Consider the following 14687-nt stretch of genomic DNA (forward strand, 5'->3'; position numbering starts at 1 on the left):
TGTACACTTAGGAAGTGTTAGAATGCTCAAAACCCAACAATTTGTCCAATAGGCATTAAGTCCATAGCTGCCGATGTTTTTTAGGCATTAAATCTATAGCTGCCAATGTTTACTCACATCATCTTTTATCTCTCATCATTCGTCTACCCATGTCATACCCAACATATTTGTATATATAAAATACGTATACAGTTTAAATCATTTAAAACATGTATAAAAATCTTTCACCAGCATAGACAGCAAGTATTCAGACAATATGCACATATAACACGTAATTTATATTAAAATACTTCATATCTATGTGTAAGATGAAAGTAACTGTAACATCCGGATTCCCAGGTATCCTATTTTGTTCTTTTATTTTTGGGAATTCTGTGGAGACTCGGCGAGTTGGCGTCTAAACTCGCCGAGTATGGTCGCGATTTTGGATGCGAGTTCACAGCTGGACTCGCTGAGTTCATGAGTGGACTCGGCGAGTCAACGTCGTTTAATGAAACCCTAATTTCTAGGGTTTGGGACCTATTTAAAGGCCCTTAGGGCCGTCATTTGCGGCCACCAACCCCCAGAGAAAACCCTAAGAGATCTAGAGCGTTTGTGAGGAAGGAGAGGCCATTTTTGATCCTTTTGTGGGTGTTTTTGCAAGAAGGAGGTGACCAAGGCAAGAGGAGGCTAAAGGAGGTGCGATTTTTGTGACTTTTGAGTTCATAGAGATTGTATTGAGGTATTTTCTCGGACCTTCTTCAGTTTTGGGGTTGATTCTTAGTGTTAGGGGTTTCTAACCCTTTTAGAGGTTGAATAAGTGGAGCATTTAGTCCCTAATCGAGTTTATGTCTTGGATCCGGACCCAAAGAGGTCCAGAGACCTCAACCCTTGGAGCTTTATGAGTCATTTTGGGAGCCATGAGCTTGGGATGTCATTTTTGTGGCTAAATCACCAAGTTAGACCATTTTGATGTTGTATGAGTGTCAAGGTCTGAACTTTACGTGATTATCATGCTTGGGAAGGCCAGATCTACGAATGTATGGAAAAGATCTGACCTCAGGAGGCCTGTGGAGTTTGTGCATGGCATGAACTCGTCGAGCCTGAAGAACAGACTCGGCGGGTAGGATGAGGGTTTCCTGTAAATCACTCAGTGAGTGGACTTGCCGAGTTGGGGAATAACTCGGTGAGTTAGGGAGAGTCAGGGGGACTGGAGTTCAAGGCGGAACTCGCTGAGTTGTTCTTGAGACTCGGCGAGTTGAGTCAGGGAGGCCCCACGATTCATGCCAGGTGGAACTCGTCATGTCTGGGGAAGTACTCGACGTGCCAAGAGAGGGACTAAGAGAGTCAGTGGACACGTGTAGACTCGCCGAGTCGCCCTAGTGCACTCGACGAGTCGGGTTAAAGTTGACCGTTGACCTTGTTGACTTTTAGGGTTGAGTTCAGTTGTATTTATGAGAGTATTTACTTTATGTGATTAGGCGGAGCTAGATCACATTTCTTCCGAGTCATATATTTACTGAGACATCAAGGTGAGTCTTCTCACAATATGTTACCTAGAGTGGTATATTGTGTGGACCAGAGGGTCTTATGTGTTATGTATGAGATTATGTGCTATGTGTTATATGTATGTTGTATTATGTTATAGACCAGACCGAAGGGTCCAACGATACAGACCGGGCCAGAGGGCCCAACGAGCTATGACCGGACCAGAGGGTCTAATTAGCTACGGGACTGGAGGGTCCCGTTGAGACACATCGACCGGAAGGTCGTATTATAGCCTCGAGTGGCGTAGATGGTATGCGGTATTTTGGGGAACTCACTAACCATTTGTGCTTATAGTTGTTGTGTGATGTGTTTCAGGTACCAGTGATGAGCGCGGGAAGGCGCCGACATGATTTGTACACACACACATTGGAGTTTATATATATTCTGATCCTGGGGTTTTATACTGATACAATGTTGATACAATGTTTTTTAAAATGAATGTGGATGATATTTTTTGGTTTTCAAAAGTGAAAAATTGTTTCAAATTTTTACGGTGTTACAAGTTGGTATCAGAGCCTTGGTTTGAGGGATTCGGATGCATCTTCGGGCGAATCTGAACTCAAACTGAGGATTTGAGGAAAATTTTGATCATGAAGTAAAATTTTTGAAATGAGTAAAAACTGTTGTAACAGTTCAAATTTTCAAATAAATTTTTCATTTAAAAACAAAACATCATTATTCGACAAAAGGGATTGTCCCAAGTTTATTTCAAAAATATAAATAATAAATCTCCAGGATCTTCAACAGTGGCAGTGTGTACGTGTCACGCCGGCGCCTTTCCACGGTCATCACTAGTACCTGAAACACATAAACACAACTAGTAAGCATAAATGCTTAGTGAGTTCCCCAGTACACGACTTACCCACATACGCCTTCCGGCCCGGACCTTTCGGTCCACATAACGTTGCCTTCCGGCCCGTAATATAATCGCCTTCCGGCCCATAATATATATATCGCCTTCCGGCCCGTATTAGATTGCCTTCCGGCCCATAGTATTTTGCCTTCCGGCCCACGATAGTATAAAACATAACACATGTAACATAATACACATAACACATAAATCATACATCATACCGTCCTTTCTATCACATAGAGTCTCGCCTTCCGGCCCGTATAAGCATACATCACATATAAGCACACATCACATATAAAGCATCTACCCCTCTAGACATAGCATGAATATAACACATACGACCTTCCGGTCTCACAGTCAAACCCATCCGGGTGAAGTATAGTGAGAAGACTCACCTCGTAGTATGCAAGCTATAAACTCTTCGGGCTACTCGCACACGATCCGCTAATCCGCAGGTTCCCTATAATACCACATCCTTTGTTAATGATCTTATCAAACAAGACCACTGACCCTACTAAGTTATATACAGGTCAACGGTCAACCTTGACCGGACTCGTCGAGTCCAAAGGGTAACTCGACGAGTATAGACACCCTGACACCACTCGCCGAGTCTGAAGAACGACTCGACGAGTTCCTGTAGATCTTCAAGCTACTCGCCGAGTCTGAAGAACAACTCGGCGAGTCCTAGTGAACCTTCAAGCTACTCGCCGAGTCTGATCATTGGACTCGGCGAGTCCTCACCATGCAGTCAATCCGCTGCCTCCTGTACTTCGCATGATTTCGAAGTACATAGATGTGGGGCTTCGTGGACTTTCACATATACTAATACAGGGGTTTTAACACTTATAACAACAATATAATCCAACAAATCCTTAAATGGGTTTCCTAAACCCTAAACTCGTATACAACGTAAAAGCTATGGATTTCGATCCGAAGATTACCTGGAAACGTGTTCCTTGTGTCTCCAAACCTCCAGTCCTCGATTCCTTTGATCACCACCTTGCTCCTCCTTGTCTAACAATCTCTTCAAGCCTTCTCAAATCCTCTCTCTTGCTTCAGATGCTCACCCACTCCCAGGGGATCTTCAACCGGCCAAAAGACGCGACATGACGGCCATAAGATCGTTATATACGGTTCAGAATCGAAATGGCTAGGGTTCAGCTGAACAGCGTCGACTCGCCGAGTCCCTTATTGGACTCGTCGAGTCCAGTCGCGCATCTGCGACCAAGACCATGGCCCTACTCGGCGAGTCGTGCACCAACTCGCCGAGTCCCCTCCTAAATGTGCCCCAAAAATAATTTAAAGAAATACTTGAAATTCCGGGCTGTTACAACTCTCCCCCACTAGAACTAGACTTCGCCCTCGAAGTCTCTCATTCTGCGAATAACTCCGGATGTTGCTCCCGCATTTCTCTTTCCGGCTCCCAAGTCATCTCCGATCCTTTCCGATGTTGCCACTGAACCAACACCAGAGGTATCTCCTTGTTCCGTAGAACCTTGATTTTCCGATCCCTGATAGCTACTGGTCTCTCGGCGTAATTCAGGCTCGCATCTACCTGAATATCTTCTAACGGAACCACAGCTGCCTCATCGGCTATACACTTCCTCAGCTGCGACACGTGGAAGGTATTGTGAATCTGATTCAGCTCCGCTGGCAACTCCAACCGATAAGCTACCCGACCTACCCTTGCAATTACCCGAAATGGACCTATGAACCGGGGCCCCAATTTGCCCCTCTTCCTGAACCGAATTACCCCTTTCCAAGGAGAAACCTTTAGAAGAACGAAGTCGCCGACCTGGAATTCGAGCTCGGATCGGCGTCTGTCCGCATAACTCTTCTGTCGGCTCTGGGCGGTCAATAACCTCTGCCTCACTCGCTGAATCTGCTCGGTCGTCTGAAGTACAATCTCTGTACTGCCCATCACTCTCTGTCCCACTTCTCCCCAGCAAATGGGAGTCCGACACCTCCTACCATACAACAACTCAAAAGGTGGCATACCTATGCTCGAATGATGGCTGTTGTTGTAGGAAAACTCAGCCAACGGCAGATGCGCATCCCAGCTACCCCCGAAGTCTAACACACACGCTCTAAGCATGTCTTCCAATGTCTGAATCGTCCGCTCGCTCTGACCGTCGGTCTGGGGATGGTATGCGGTACTAAAATGCAGCTTAGTACCTAACTCCTCATGAAATTTCTTCCAGAACCTGGAAGTGAAACGTACATCGCGATCCGAAACAATCGAGGTCGGCACTCCATGCCGAGATACTATCTCTCTCACGTACAACTCTGCCAACTTCTCTGCTGATGAACTTTCACTAATGGCAAGGAAGTGTGCACTCTTTGTTAGCCTATCCACAATCACCCATATCGCATCGACTCCTCTGGCAGTTTTCGGCAATTTGGTGATGAAATCCATCGTGATCTGATCCCACTTCCACTCAGGGATCTCCAAAGGTTGCAACTTACCGTGCGGTCTCTGGTGCTTGGCCTTAACTTTACGGCAGGTCAAACACCTCTCAACGAACCAGGCAACGTCTCTCTTCATGCAAGGCCACCAGTACTCCTTTTTCAAATCCAGATACATTTTCGTGGCACCGGGATGGATCGAGAATTTCGATCTATGTGCCTCCTCCATCAAAGTAACACGCGTACCTCCCACAAATGGCACCCAGATCCGACCCCGAAATGTCAGAAGTTCCCGCCCATCCGTAACAAACTCTGAAATCAACCCGACGACCCGCTCCTGTTTCTGCATCCCAGACTTCACAACCTCGGCCTGTGCCCCACGAATAGCATCTAACACCGGAGTCATCACCGTCAATCTCAAACATACGTCCCGCAATGGAGTACCCTCCGCCCTACGACTCAATGCATCGGCTACCACATTAGCCTTGCCTGGGTGGTATAGGATCTCACAGTCATAATCCTTAACCACGTCTAACCATCTCCTCTGACGCATGTTTAGGTTGGGTTGATCCATCAAATACTTCAAACTCTTATGGTCCGTGTATATGGTACAACGAACCCCGTACAGGTAGTGACGCCAAATTTTGAGGGCGAACACTACTGCCCCCAACTCTAATTCATGCGTGGGGTATCTCGCTTCGTGAGGCTTCAACTGCCTCGATGCATAGGCTATCACATGGCCCCTCTGCATCAACACTGCACCCAGTCCCGAAATCGATGCGTCGCAATATACGACAAAGTCCTCCATCCCTTCCGGAAGAGCCAGTACTGGTGCTTCGCACAGTCTCTGACGAAGTGTCTCGAAGGAAGTCTGCTGCTCGGGTCCGCATGAAAATGTAACACCCTTTCGGGTCAATTTGGTAAGTGGCACCGCGATCTTGGAGAACTCCCTAATGAACCTTCGATAGTACCCTGCCAACCCAAGGAAACTCCTGATCTCCGAAGGTGACTTCGGTGCCTCCCATCTCATTACCGCTTCCACCTTGGCCGGATCGACCAATATCCCTGCCTGATTTACAACGTGCCCCAGAAATTGAACTTCCCGCAACCAGAAGTCACATTTGGAGAATTTTGCATATAGCTTCTCCGACCTCAGTACCTCAAGGACCTCCCTCAAATGTCCCTCATGCTGCTCCCTCGACCGCGAATACACCAGAATGTCGTCGATGAATACAATCACAGACCGATCCAGCATCGGCCTGCATACCCTGTTCATGAGATCCATGAACACTGCTGGGGCATTGGTGAGCCCAAAAGGCATCACCACGAACTCGTAATGCCCATACCGCGTCCTAAAGGCTGTCTTCTGGACGTCCTCATCCCGCACTCTCACCTGATGGTACCCTGATCTCAAATCAATCTTGGAAAACCAAGATGCCCCTTGCAACTGATCAAATAGATCATCGATCCTCGGTAACGGATAGCGATTCTTAACTGTCACCTTGTTCAGCTCCCGGTAATCGATACACATCCGGTGTGAACCATCCTTCTTTTTGACGAACAGAATCGGTGCTCCCCACGGCGAGCTACTCGGCCGAATAAACCCCTTCCCCAACAACTCTTGAAGTTGCGAGGACAATTCTTGCATCTCTGGAGGTGCAAGACGATAAGGCACCTTCGCAATAGGCGCAGCCCCTGGAACTAGATCGATACCAAACTCCACTTGTCTCGCAGGAGGTATTCCCGGCAAATCCTCGGGAAAAACATCTGGAAACTCGCGCACCACTGGAACCTCCTTCAATGTCTTCGGTCTCTCGGAACTCTTCCGCGTATCCAACACATACGCCACAAAGCCGTTACATCCCCGCTGTAGGCATTGCCTCGCCCTAGCGGCCGAACAAAAAGCTGATCTCGAACGGATACCCTCGCCGTACACCGTAAGAACTCCCCCACTAGGGTCTCGTATAGTCACCAACTGACGCTCGCAGTCGATGACAGCGCTGAATCGGCTCAACCAGTCCATGCCTACGATGACACAGACATCACCCATCGCAATAGGAATTAGGTCAATCGGAAACGCGACCCCGAAGATCTCTAGCACACATCCCCGAAGAACCTCCGTAGCACAAATCACCCTCTCAGCCGCAATGGAAACGCTCAAAGGCCGACTTAACGGCTCACGACTAATGCCGATGTGCTGACTAAAAGCTAACGATACAAACGATCTACTCGCACCCGAATCAAATAATACTAGAGCAGGCATAGAGTTCACAAGGAAAGTACCTACACATACATTAACATAAGCATAACATTTCGACCTTTAATTAAATACATGAATGATAACATACCTGCCACAACATCGGGCGCAGCGCGGACCTCCTCCGCAGTCAGCTGAAAGGCTCTCCCGCGAGCCCTCGGGGCCTCGACCTTCACCGGTCGGGTCTCAGTAGTCCGGGTAGTAGGTGTAGCTCCCTGACGAAGTTGCGGGCACTCGGCCTTCCGATGGCCTGTCTGGTTGCAGTGAAAGCAAACCATAAACCCCTTAGGGCAATCCCTGGCAATATGTCCCTCTTTGCCACACTTGTAGCAACCACCAGCTCGACACGCCCCCTCGTGACTCTTGCCGCACTTCGCGCAAGTGCGACCCTTCGAACCTCCCCTCCTCGAATCAGCGAACTTAGTCCGCTTGGCTGCCGGCTGAGACTGGGCCGGCCGTCGATCCACCTGCCGAGACTCAGCCTCCTCCCTCGCTTGAGTCTCTAACTCGATCTCACGCTTCCTGGCGTTCGCCTGAAGCTCAGTGAAAGTACGATAGGTGGAGTTTGACATAAACTCCCGGATCTCCCTCTTCAAAACACCCAAATAACGGCTCATCCGCGACTGCTCCGTAGATACCAGCTCGGGGCAGAACATTGCCCTCTCATGAAACTTCCGTGTGATCACTGCCACGGAATCAGTACCCTGCTTAAGGGTCAAGAACTCCTGAATCAATCGCTCCCTCTCTACCGGGGGAACGTACTCATCCCTGAACATCTTCATAAACCTCTCCCATGTCACCGCCGTAATCTCTGCCTGAGTGAAGTTCGCCGTCACGAACTTCCACCAATCCTTCGCTCCCAGACGGAGCTGGTTCAAGGCGAACCGTACCCTCAAGTGCTCCGGGCATGAGCAAGTATAGAAGCACCCCTCGATGTCGGCGATCCACCTCATGGCTGCAATCGGATCCTGTGTCCCATCAAATTCAGGGGGTTTCGTGTTGCTGAATTCCCTGAATAGTAATGAATCACCCCCTTGCGGCCTGGCAGCAGCCACCGCTGCGGTAGCGGCAGTAACTGCAGCTTCAGTAAGTGCGGCGTACCGCTCCTCAAACTCCTCCATCAGCGTGGTCTTAATAGACCCAAACATCTCCGGGATCTCAGCCCGGACCGCCGCAGCTACCTCTTCCTGAATAATCTGACGAATCTCATCGTCACTCGCACCGCTCGAACTCGCCCCATTGCGTGTGATAACCATGATGTCTCTGAAATACAACATAAAATCATCAGAGACTCCACCAAGTACAATTGTACTCGATACGCGCCCTACCCAGTCTCCGATTTCCAGGGATTCTTATTTGAGTCTTCCACTGATCCGGTGCCTTCGATAGTACGGGCCCAATACTACCGACCACACCGTATCAGTATTCGCCCCAAATCTTCCTCCCCAAATCCCGAATAATGAGTACTCTACCTCTAGTATGCACTATCTACTTGCACGCTACCAAATATCTCATATAAGCAATCTCCCTAGACTAAGGCATCACAAAACAGGCAATTCTAGTCCTATCATGAATGCCTAGTCTTCTAGCATGCATAACAATTCATAATTCAGTGCATAACATAACATTGTAAGGTATTCTGGGGACCTTTACCGTTCAGACGCTGGCTGCACGTACACACTGTTCCATCCTTGTTTTACCGCTTCGTTGTTTATAAAATGTTGTGTCCTTATTATTTAAAAAGATTTTTCCTCAAATCCCCGGTCTGAGTTCAGTTGCACCCAAAAGTACACCCGAATCCCTCAAACCAAGGCTCTGATACCAATTGTAACAGTCAAATTTTCAAATAAATTTTTCATTTAAAAACAAAACATCATTATTCGACAAAAGGGATTGTCCCAAGTTTATTTCAAAAATATAAATAATAAATCTCCAGGATCTTCAACAGTGGCAGTGTGTACGTGTCACGCCGGCGCCTTTCCACGGTCATCACTAGTACCTGAAACACATAAACACAACTAGTAAGCATAAATGCTTAGTGAGTTCCCCAGTACACGACTTACCCACATACGCCTTCCGGCCCGGACCTTTCGGTCCACATAACGTTGCCTTCCGGCCCGTAATATAATCGCCTTCCGGCCCATAATATATATATCGCCTTCCGGCCCGTATTAGATTGCCTTCCGGCCCATAGTATTTTGCCTTCCGGCCCACGATAGTATAAAACATAACACATGTAACATAATACACATAACACATAAATCATACATCATACCGTCCTTTCTATCACATAGAGTCTCGCCTTCCGGCCCGTATAAGCATACATCACATATAAGCACACATCACATATAAAGCATCTACCCCTCTAGACATAGCATGAATATAACACATACGACCTTCCGGTCTCACAGTCAAACCCATCCGGGTGAAGTATAGTGAGAAGACTCACCTCGTAGTATGCAAGCTATAAACTCTTCGGGCTACTCGCACACGATCCGCTAATCCGCAGGTTCCCTATAATACCACATCCTTTGTTAATGATCTTATCAAACAAGACCACTGACCCTACTAAGTTATATACAGGTCAACGGTCAACCTTGACCGGACTCGTCGAGTCCAAAGGGTAACTCGACGAGTATAGACACCCTGACACCACTCGCCGAGTCTGAAGAACGACTCGACGAGTTCCTGTAGATCTTCAAGCTACTCGCCGAGTCTGAAGAACAACTCGGCGAGTCCTAGTGAACCTTCAAGCTACTCGCCGAGTCTGATCATTGGACTCGGCGAGTCCTCACCATGCAGTCAATCCGCTGCCTCCTGTACTTCGCATGATTTCGAAGTACATAGATGTGGGGCTTCCTGGACTTTCACATATACTAATACAGGGGTTTTAACACTTATAACAACAATATAATCCAACAAATCCTTAAATGGGTTTCCTAAACCCTAAACTCGTATACAACGTAAAAGCTACGGATTTCGATCCGAAGATTACCTGGAAACGTGTTCCTTGTGTCTCCAAACCTCCAGTCCTCGATTCCTTTGATCACCACCTTGCTCCTCCTTGTCTAACAATCTCTTCAAGCCTTCTCAAATCCTCTCTCTTGCTTCAGATGCTCACACACTCCCAGGGGATCTTCAACCGGCCAAAAGACGCGACATGACGGCCATAAGATCGTTATATACGGTTCAGAATCGAAACGGCTAGGGTTCAGCTGAACAGCGTCGACTCGCCGAGTCCCTTATTGGACTCGTCGAGTCCAGTCGCGCATCTGCGACCAAGACCATGGCCCTACTCGGCGAGTCGTGCACCAACTCGCCGAGTCCCCTCCTAAATGTGCCCCAAAAATAATTTAAAGAAATACCTGAAATTCCGGGCTGTTACAACTGTGTTGAGACAAACAGAGCAGATTCGTGTGTACGATCAGCCAGCGCCCGAATGGTGAATCCCCAAAAGTACCCTTACATTATGTGTTGTGAGATATGTTATGTTACATTATGCATGCTAGAGTAGGCTAGGTATACATATTAGGACTAGAGTGGCCTGATTTGTGATGCCTTAGCCTAGGAGATTTCTGCTGCTGAGATGCTTTGAGAGCAAGTAGATAGCAGTTAGGAGCTCATGAGAATAGAGTACTTGTAATCCAAGTTCCAAGGAGGAGGACTTGGAGTGAATGTTGATGCGGTGTGGTCAGTAGTATTGGGCCTGTACTACTGAAGACACCGGATCAGTGGGCATTCCAAGTAAGAATCTTTTGGACAACGGAGGATGAGTAGGGTTGCGTCATCGAGTATGAGTATGCTCGATCGAGTCTCTGATAATTTGGCTGTATTTCAGAGACATCATGGTTGGGACTCGACACACACTTGAGAGCAATGGTATCAGCGACGAGGAGATCCGTCGATTGATTCACAAGGAGGTGGCTGCTGCCATCCGGGCTGAGATTCCTGAGATGTTTGGGTACATCAAGACCACTTTGATTGAGACTTTTGATGAGCGGTATGCAGCGCTGACTAAGCCTGCTGCAGTTGCAGCTACTGCTGCTGTTGCTGCTGCCATACCTCAGGGAGGTGACTCGTTGTTGTTTCGGGAGTTCAACAACACGAAGCCACCAGAGTTCGACGGGACGCAGGACCCCATTGCTGCTATGAGATGGATCTCTGACATCGAGAGATGTTTCTATACGTGTTCTTGTACAGAGCACTTGAGGATTCGGTTCGCCCTGAACCAGCTCCGCTTGGGAGCGAAGGATTGGTGGAAGTTCGTGACGGCGAACTTCACTTTGGCTGAGATTTCCAAGGTGACCTGGGAGAGGTTCACCGCTATGTTCAGAGAGGAGTGTGTTCCCCCGGTGGAGAGGGAACTGTTGATTTAGGAGTTCTTGACCCTCAAACAGGGTACTAATTCTGTGGCAGTGATCACCAGGAAGTTTCATGAGAGGGCGATGTTTTGCCCTAAGCAGGTGTCTTCTGAGCAGGCTCGTATGAGCCGTTATCTGAGTGTTCTGAGGAGAGATATTCGGGAGTTCGTGGAGAACTCGACTTAGCGGACATTTGCTGAGCTCCAGGAAAATGCCCAGAAGAGGGAGATTGAGTTAGAGACTCAGGCCAGGGAGGAGGCCGAGTCACAGAGGGTGGATCGGCGGCCGGCTCAGTCTCAGCCGGCAGCCAAGCAGGCTAGACCCGCTGATTCGAGATCTGGGGGCACGAAGGGCCGCACTTGTGGGAAGTGCGGTAAGAGTCACGAAGGGTCGTGCAAGGCTGGAGTGTGCTACAAGTGCGGGAAGGAGGGGCATATCGCGAAGGATTGCCCCCAAGGGATTTTCGGTTTACTTTCATTGCAACCAGACCGGCCATCGGTAGGCCGAGTGCCCTCATCTTCTTCAGGGGTCAGCACAGGGATCTGCGCCTGCTGCTAGGGCTATCAAGGTTCGGCCGGTAAAGGCCGAGGCCCCGAAGGCTCGTGGGAGAGCATTTCAGTTGATTGCGGAGGAGGTACGCAGGGCGCCCGATGTTGTGGCTGGTATGTATTCTTTATTCATCTTTTATTTAAGTTGAGTTTTTATGCTTATATGATGATGTGCGTAGGTACTTTTCTTGTGAGTTCTGTGCCTGCTTTGGTATTATTTGACGCGAGTGCGAGTCGGTCGTTCGTTTCCGTAGCTTTTAGTCAGCACATTAGTATCCATCGAGAGGCGTTGGATCGGCCTCTACGAGTTTCCATAGCTGATGAGCGAGGAGTGTATGCTTCAGATTTGATTCGAGGGTGTGTCCTTGAGATCTTCGGTGTGGAGTTTCCGATAGATGTGATTCCAATCGCGATGGGAGACGTGTGTGTTATAGTGGGTATGGATTGGTTGAGCCGATATGGAGCTGTGATAGACTGCGAGCGTCAATTGGTGACGATTTGAGACCTTAGTGGGGGAGTTCTTATGGTGTACAGCGAGGGTACACGCGCGGGTTTAGCATTTTGCTCGGCCGCCAGAGCGAGACTGAGTCTACAGCAGGGCTGTAACAGATTTGTGGCATATGTGATGGATGCGAGGGTTGATTCAGAGAGACCGAAGTCAGTTGATGAGGTCCCGATAGTGCGTGAGTTTCCGGATGTGTTTCCAGAGTGATAAGTTATAAAACAAATTTGATGACCGATTAGATCTATGAAACAGTTAAACGATGAATATGAAAACAGTAAATAACCCAAGTATGAATCAAGATGTGTTGAATGATTAGATTACTCAATCCTCAGCAGAGCTCGACTAAGAACTTCCGCTGTAGAGGATATTAGGGTTACAAAAACAGGAACGATAAACTTGCTGAATAATAAATCTCTGATCGTACGCTTCTATCGTTTTTTTTAGGATGCATGCAAGCACCTATATATACTAAACCCTACAAAACTCACGGATGGACAGGCCCATACCGGAGATACATATTAGACTAACTAACGAGCCCAATAGACGCAACACAAAATACAAAACACGACCCAACAATCTCCCCCTTTGCGTCAAATTGGAGCGAGACTACTTCTTCTTTTTGCTTGGGCCAGCAGCAGGAACTTTCTTTGTCGTATCAAACAGACAAGAGATCAGCGATAGGATTGTCTGTCTGAACCGAATGTACCATTGAATCATATCATCAAAGTAATTAACATCATCCGTTGTGTTTTGCTTGAAACGATGGATGATCCCCAAAACATGTTCCAAGCAGGCAGTGGTGTAGAGATGTTTGTCTGCCAAGGCGAAAAGACATTTATGTCCTTCATTCCTGGTAAACATGACTGAGTTTCTCTTCGATTCAATCTTCCCCATCTGCATCAAGTTGAGATCACTGGCAGAGCCAATAGGAGATATGGTTGGTTTCCTCTTGAACACGCTCGCAATCTCCTGATCCATCAGAGCAACTTCCATGATGTAGCACACGAGCATCCTCTTAAAGTGGTCGATGATCGGACCATATTCAGCTTCGTTAGTGAGGAGGATGTTGTGCAAGATAATCCAATCATGGGGATTAAGGTTGGGAAGATCTGCAAGTGAAATAGCATGTTCGGTTTTGGCAGATCCCCGAAGTACCTTGAACCGAACGTTGGTGAAGTTACCTTCCCTGTACGGCTTCAAGACCCAAACATTGACGATTTTCTGAGCACTCCAAGTTTGATATTGGGGTTGAGCAGCCTTCAGATAAAAATCGATTAAGTCCCGAACAACCTATGGATGAGGATGAGGGAACTCTGAAATGTTGGAAAAGGCATGAAAGATGAACGTCTTTCGGGTCAGTGGCATGTCGAACTGTGAGTCGACAGTATTGGAACGATCTAAGGAGATCACAGGTTCCAGCCACAAGATACTTGGTGTGTCAATGGCTTCCTTAATCAGCCTCTCAAGAGTCCAGGAAGGAAAAAGAGTTTTCCTGCTCTCAAGAAGGTCGTGGGCTTCCTTCTGTTTATGTTCGGCTTCTTCAGCCTCTCTAGCCACACGAGCATTGATGTCAGCCTCGTTATTTCTACTTTGCCGCTTCAGAATATCGGCAATAGTCTCTTGGTCATCATTGTCACTCTCCTCAGCAATCCTTTTGCCTTTGTCTTTCACACCGGAACCGGAGGCTTGGCCTGCTGGAGGAGGTTCGGTGGTGAATGTTGCTGTTGAAGAAGGAGGTGGTTGAGACACTTTTTCTTTTTCTCCCCCTTGTTTCGGAATGGACACGAAATCAAGGAGCCCTTCGATTTTCTTAAGTAGAGCGAGGACGGGGGCGAGCTTCTCTGCAAGGTCACGCCTCACAGTGTAGTTGAGAATTGGATCATGTGCTTCAAGGATGTTTGAGATAGCAGAGTGGACATCCGAAACACACGATTTTACCACCTCTCTTTCAGATCGAAGAGACTCAATCTCCTGTTGAGAGTTGGAGAGTTGAATGCTCTTGACCTTCAGAGCAGTAGTTTTCCTTGCAAGAACATCCATTAGAGTGTTCTCGGCAGCCAAGTCTTCTTGAAGTTTGGAGAGACGTTCTTCAATTGTTGTTCTGAAAGCTGAGTTGTCTTCAGAAATGGATTGTCTGAGGGAAGCGAACGACTTCAGCTCAGAAGCGACTGATGTAGCCAACTGGTTGATAACGGGTTCCAGTATAGTCTTGGTGGCTTCAGCACTTTCC

Source organism: Lactuca sativa, chromosome 4, assembly GCF_002870075.4.
Source record: "Lactuca sativa cultivar Salinas chromosome 4, Lsat_Salinas_v11, whole genome shotgun sequence".
NCBI lineage: Eukaryota > Viridiplantae > Streptophyta > Magnoliopsida > Asterales > Asteraceae > Lactuca > Lactuca sativa.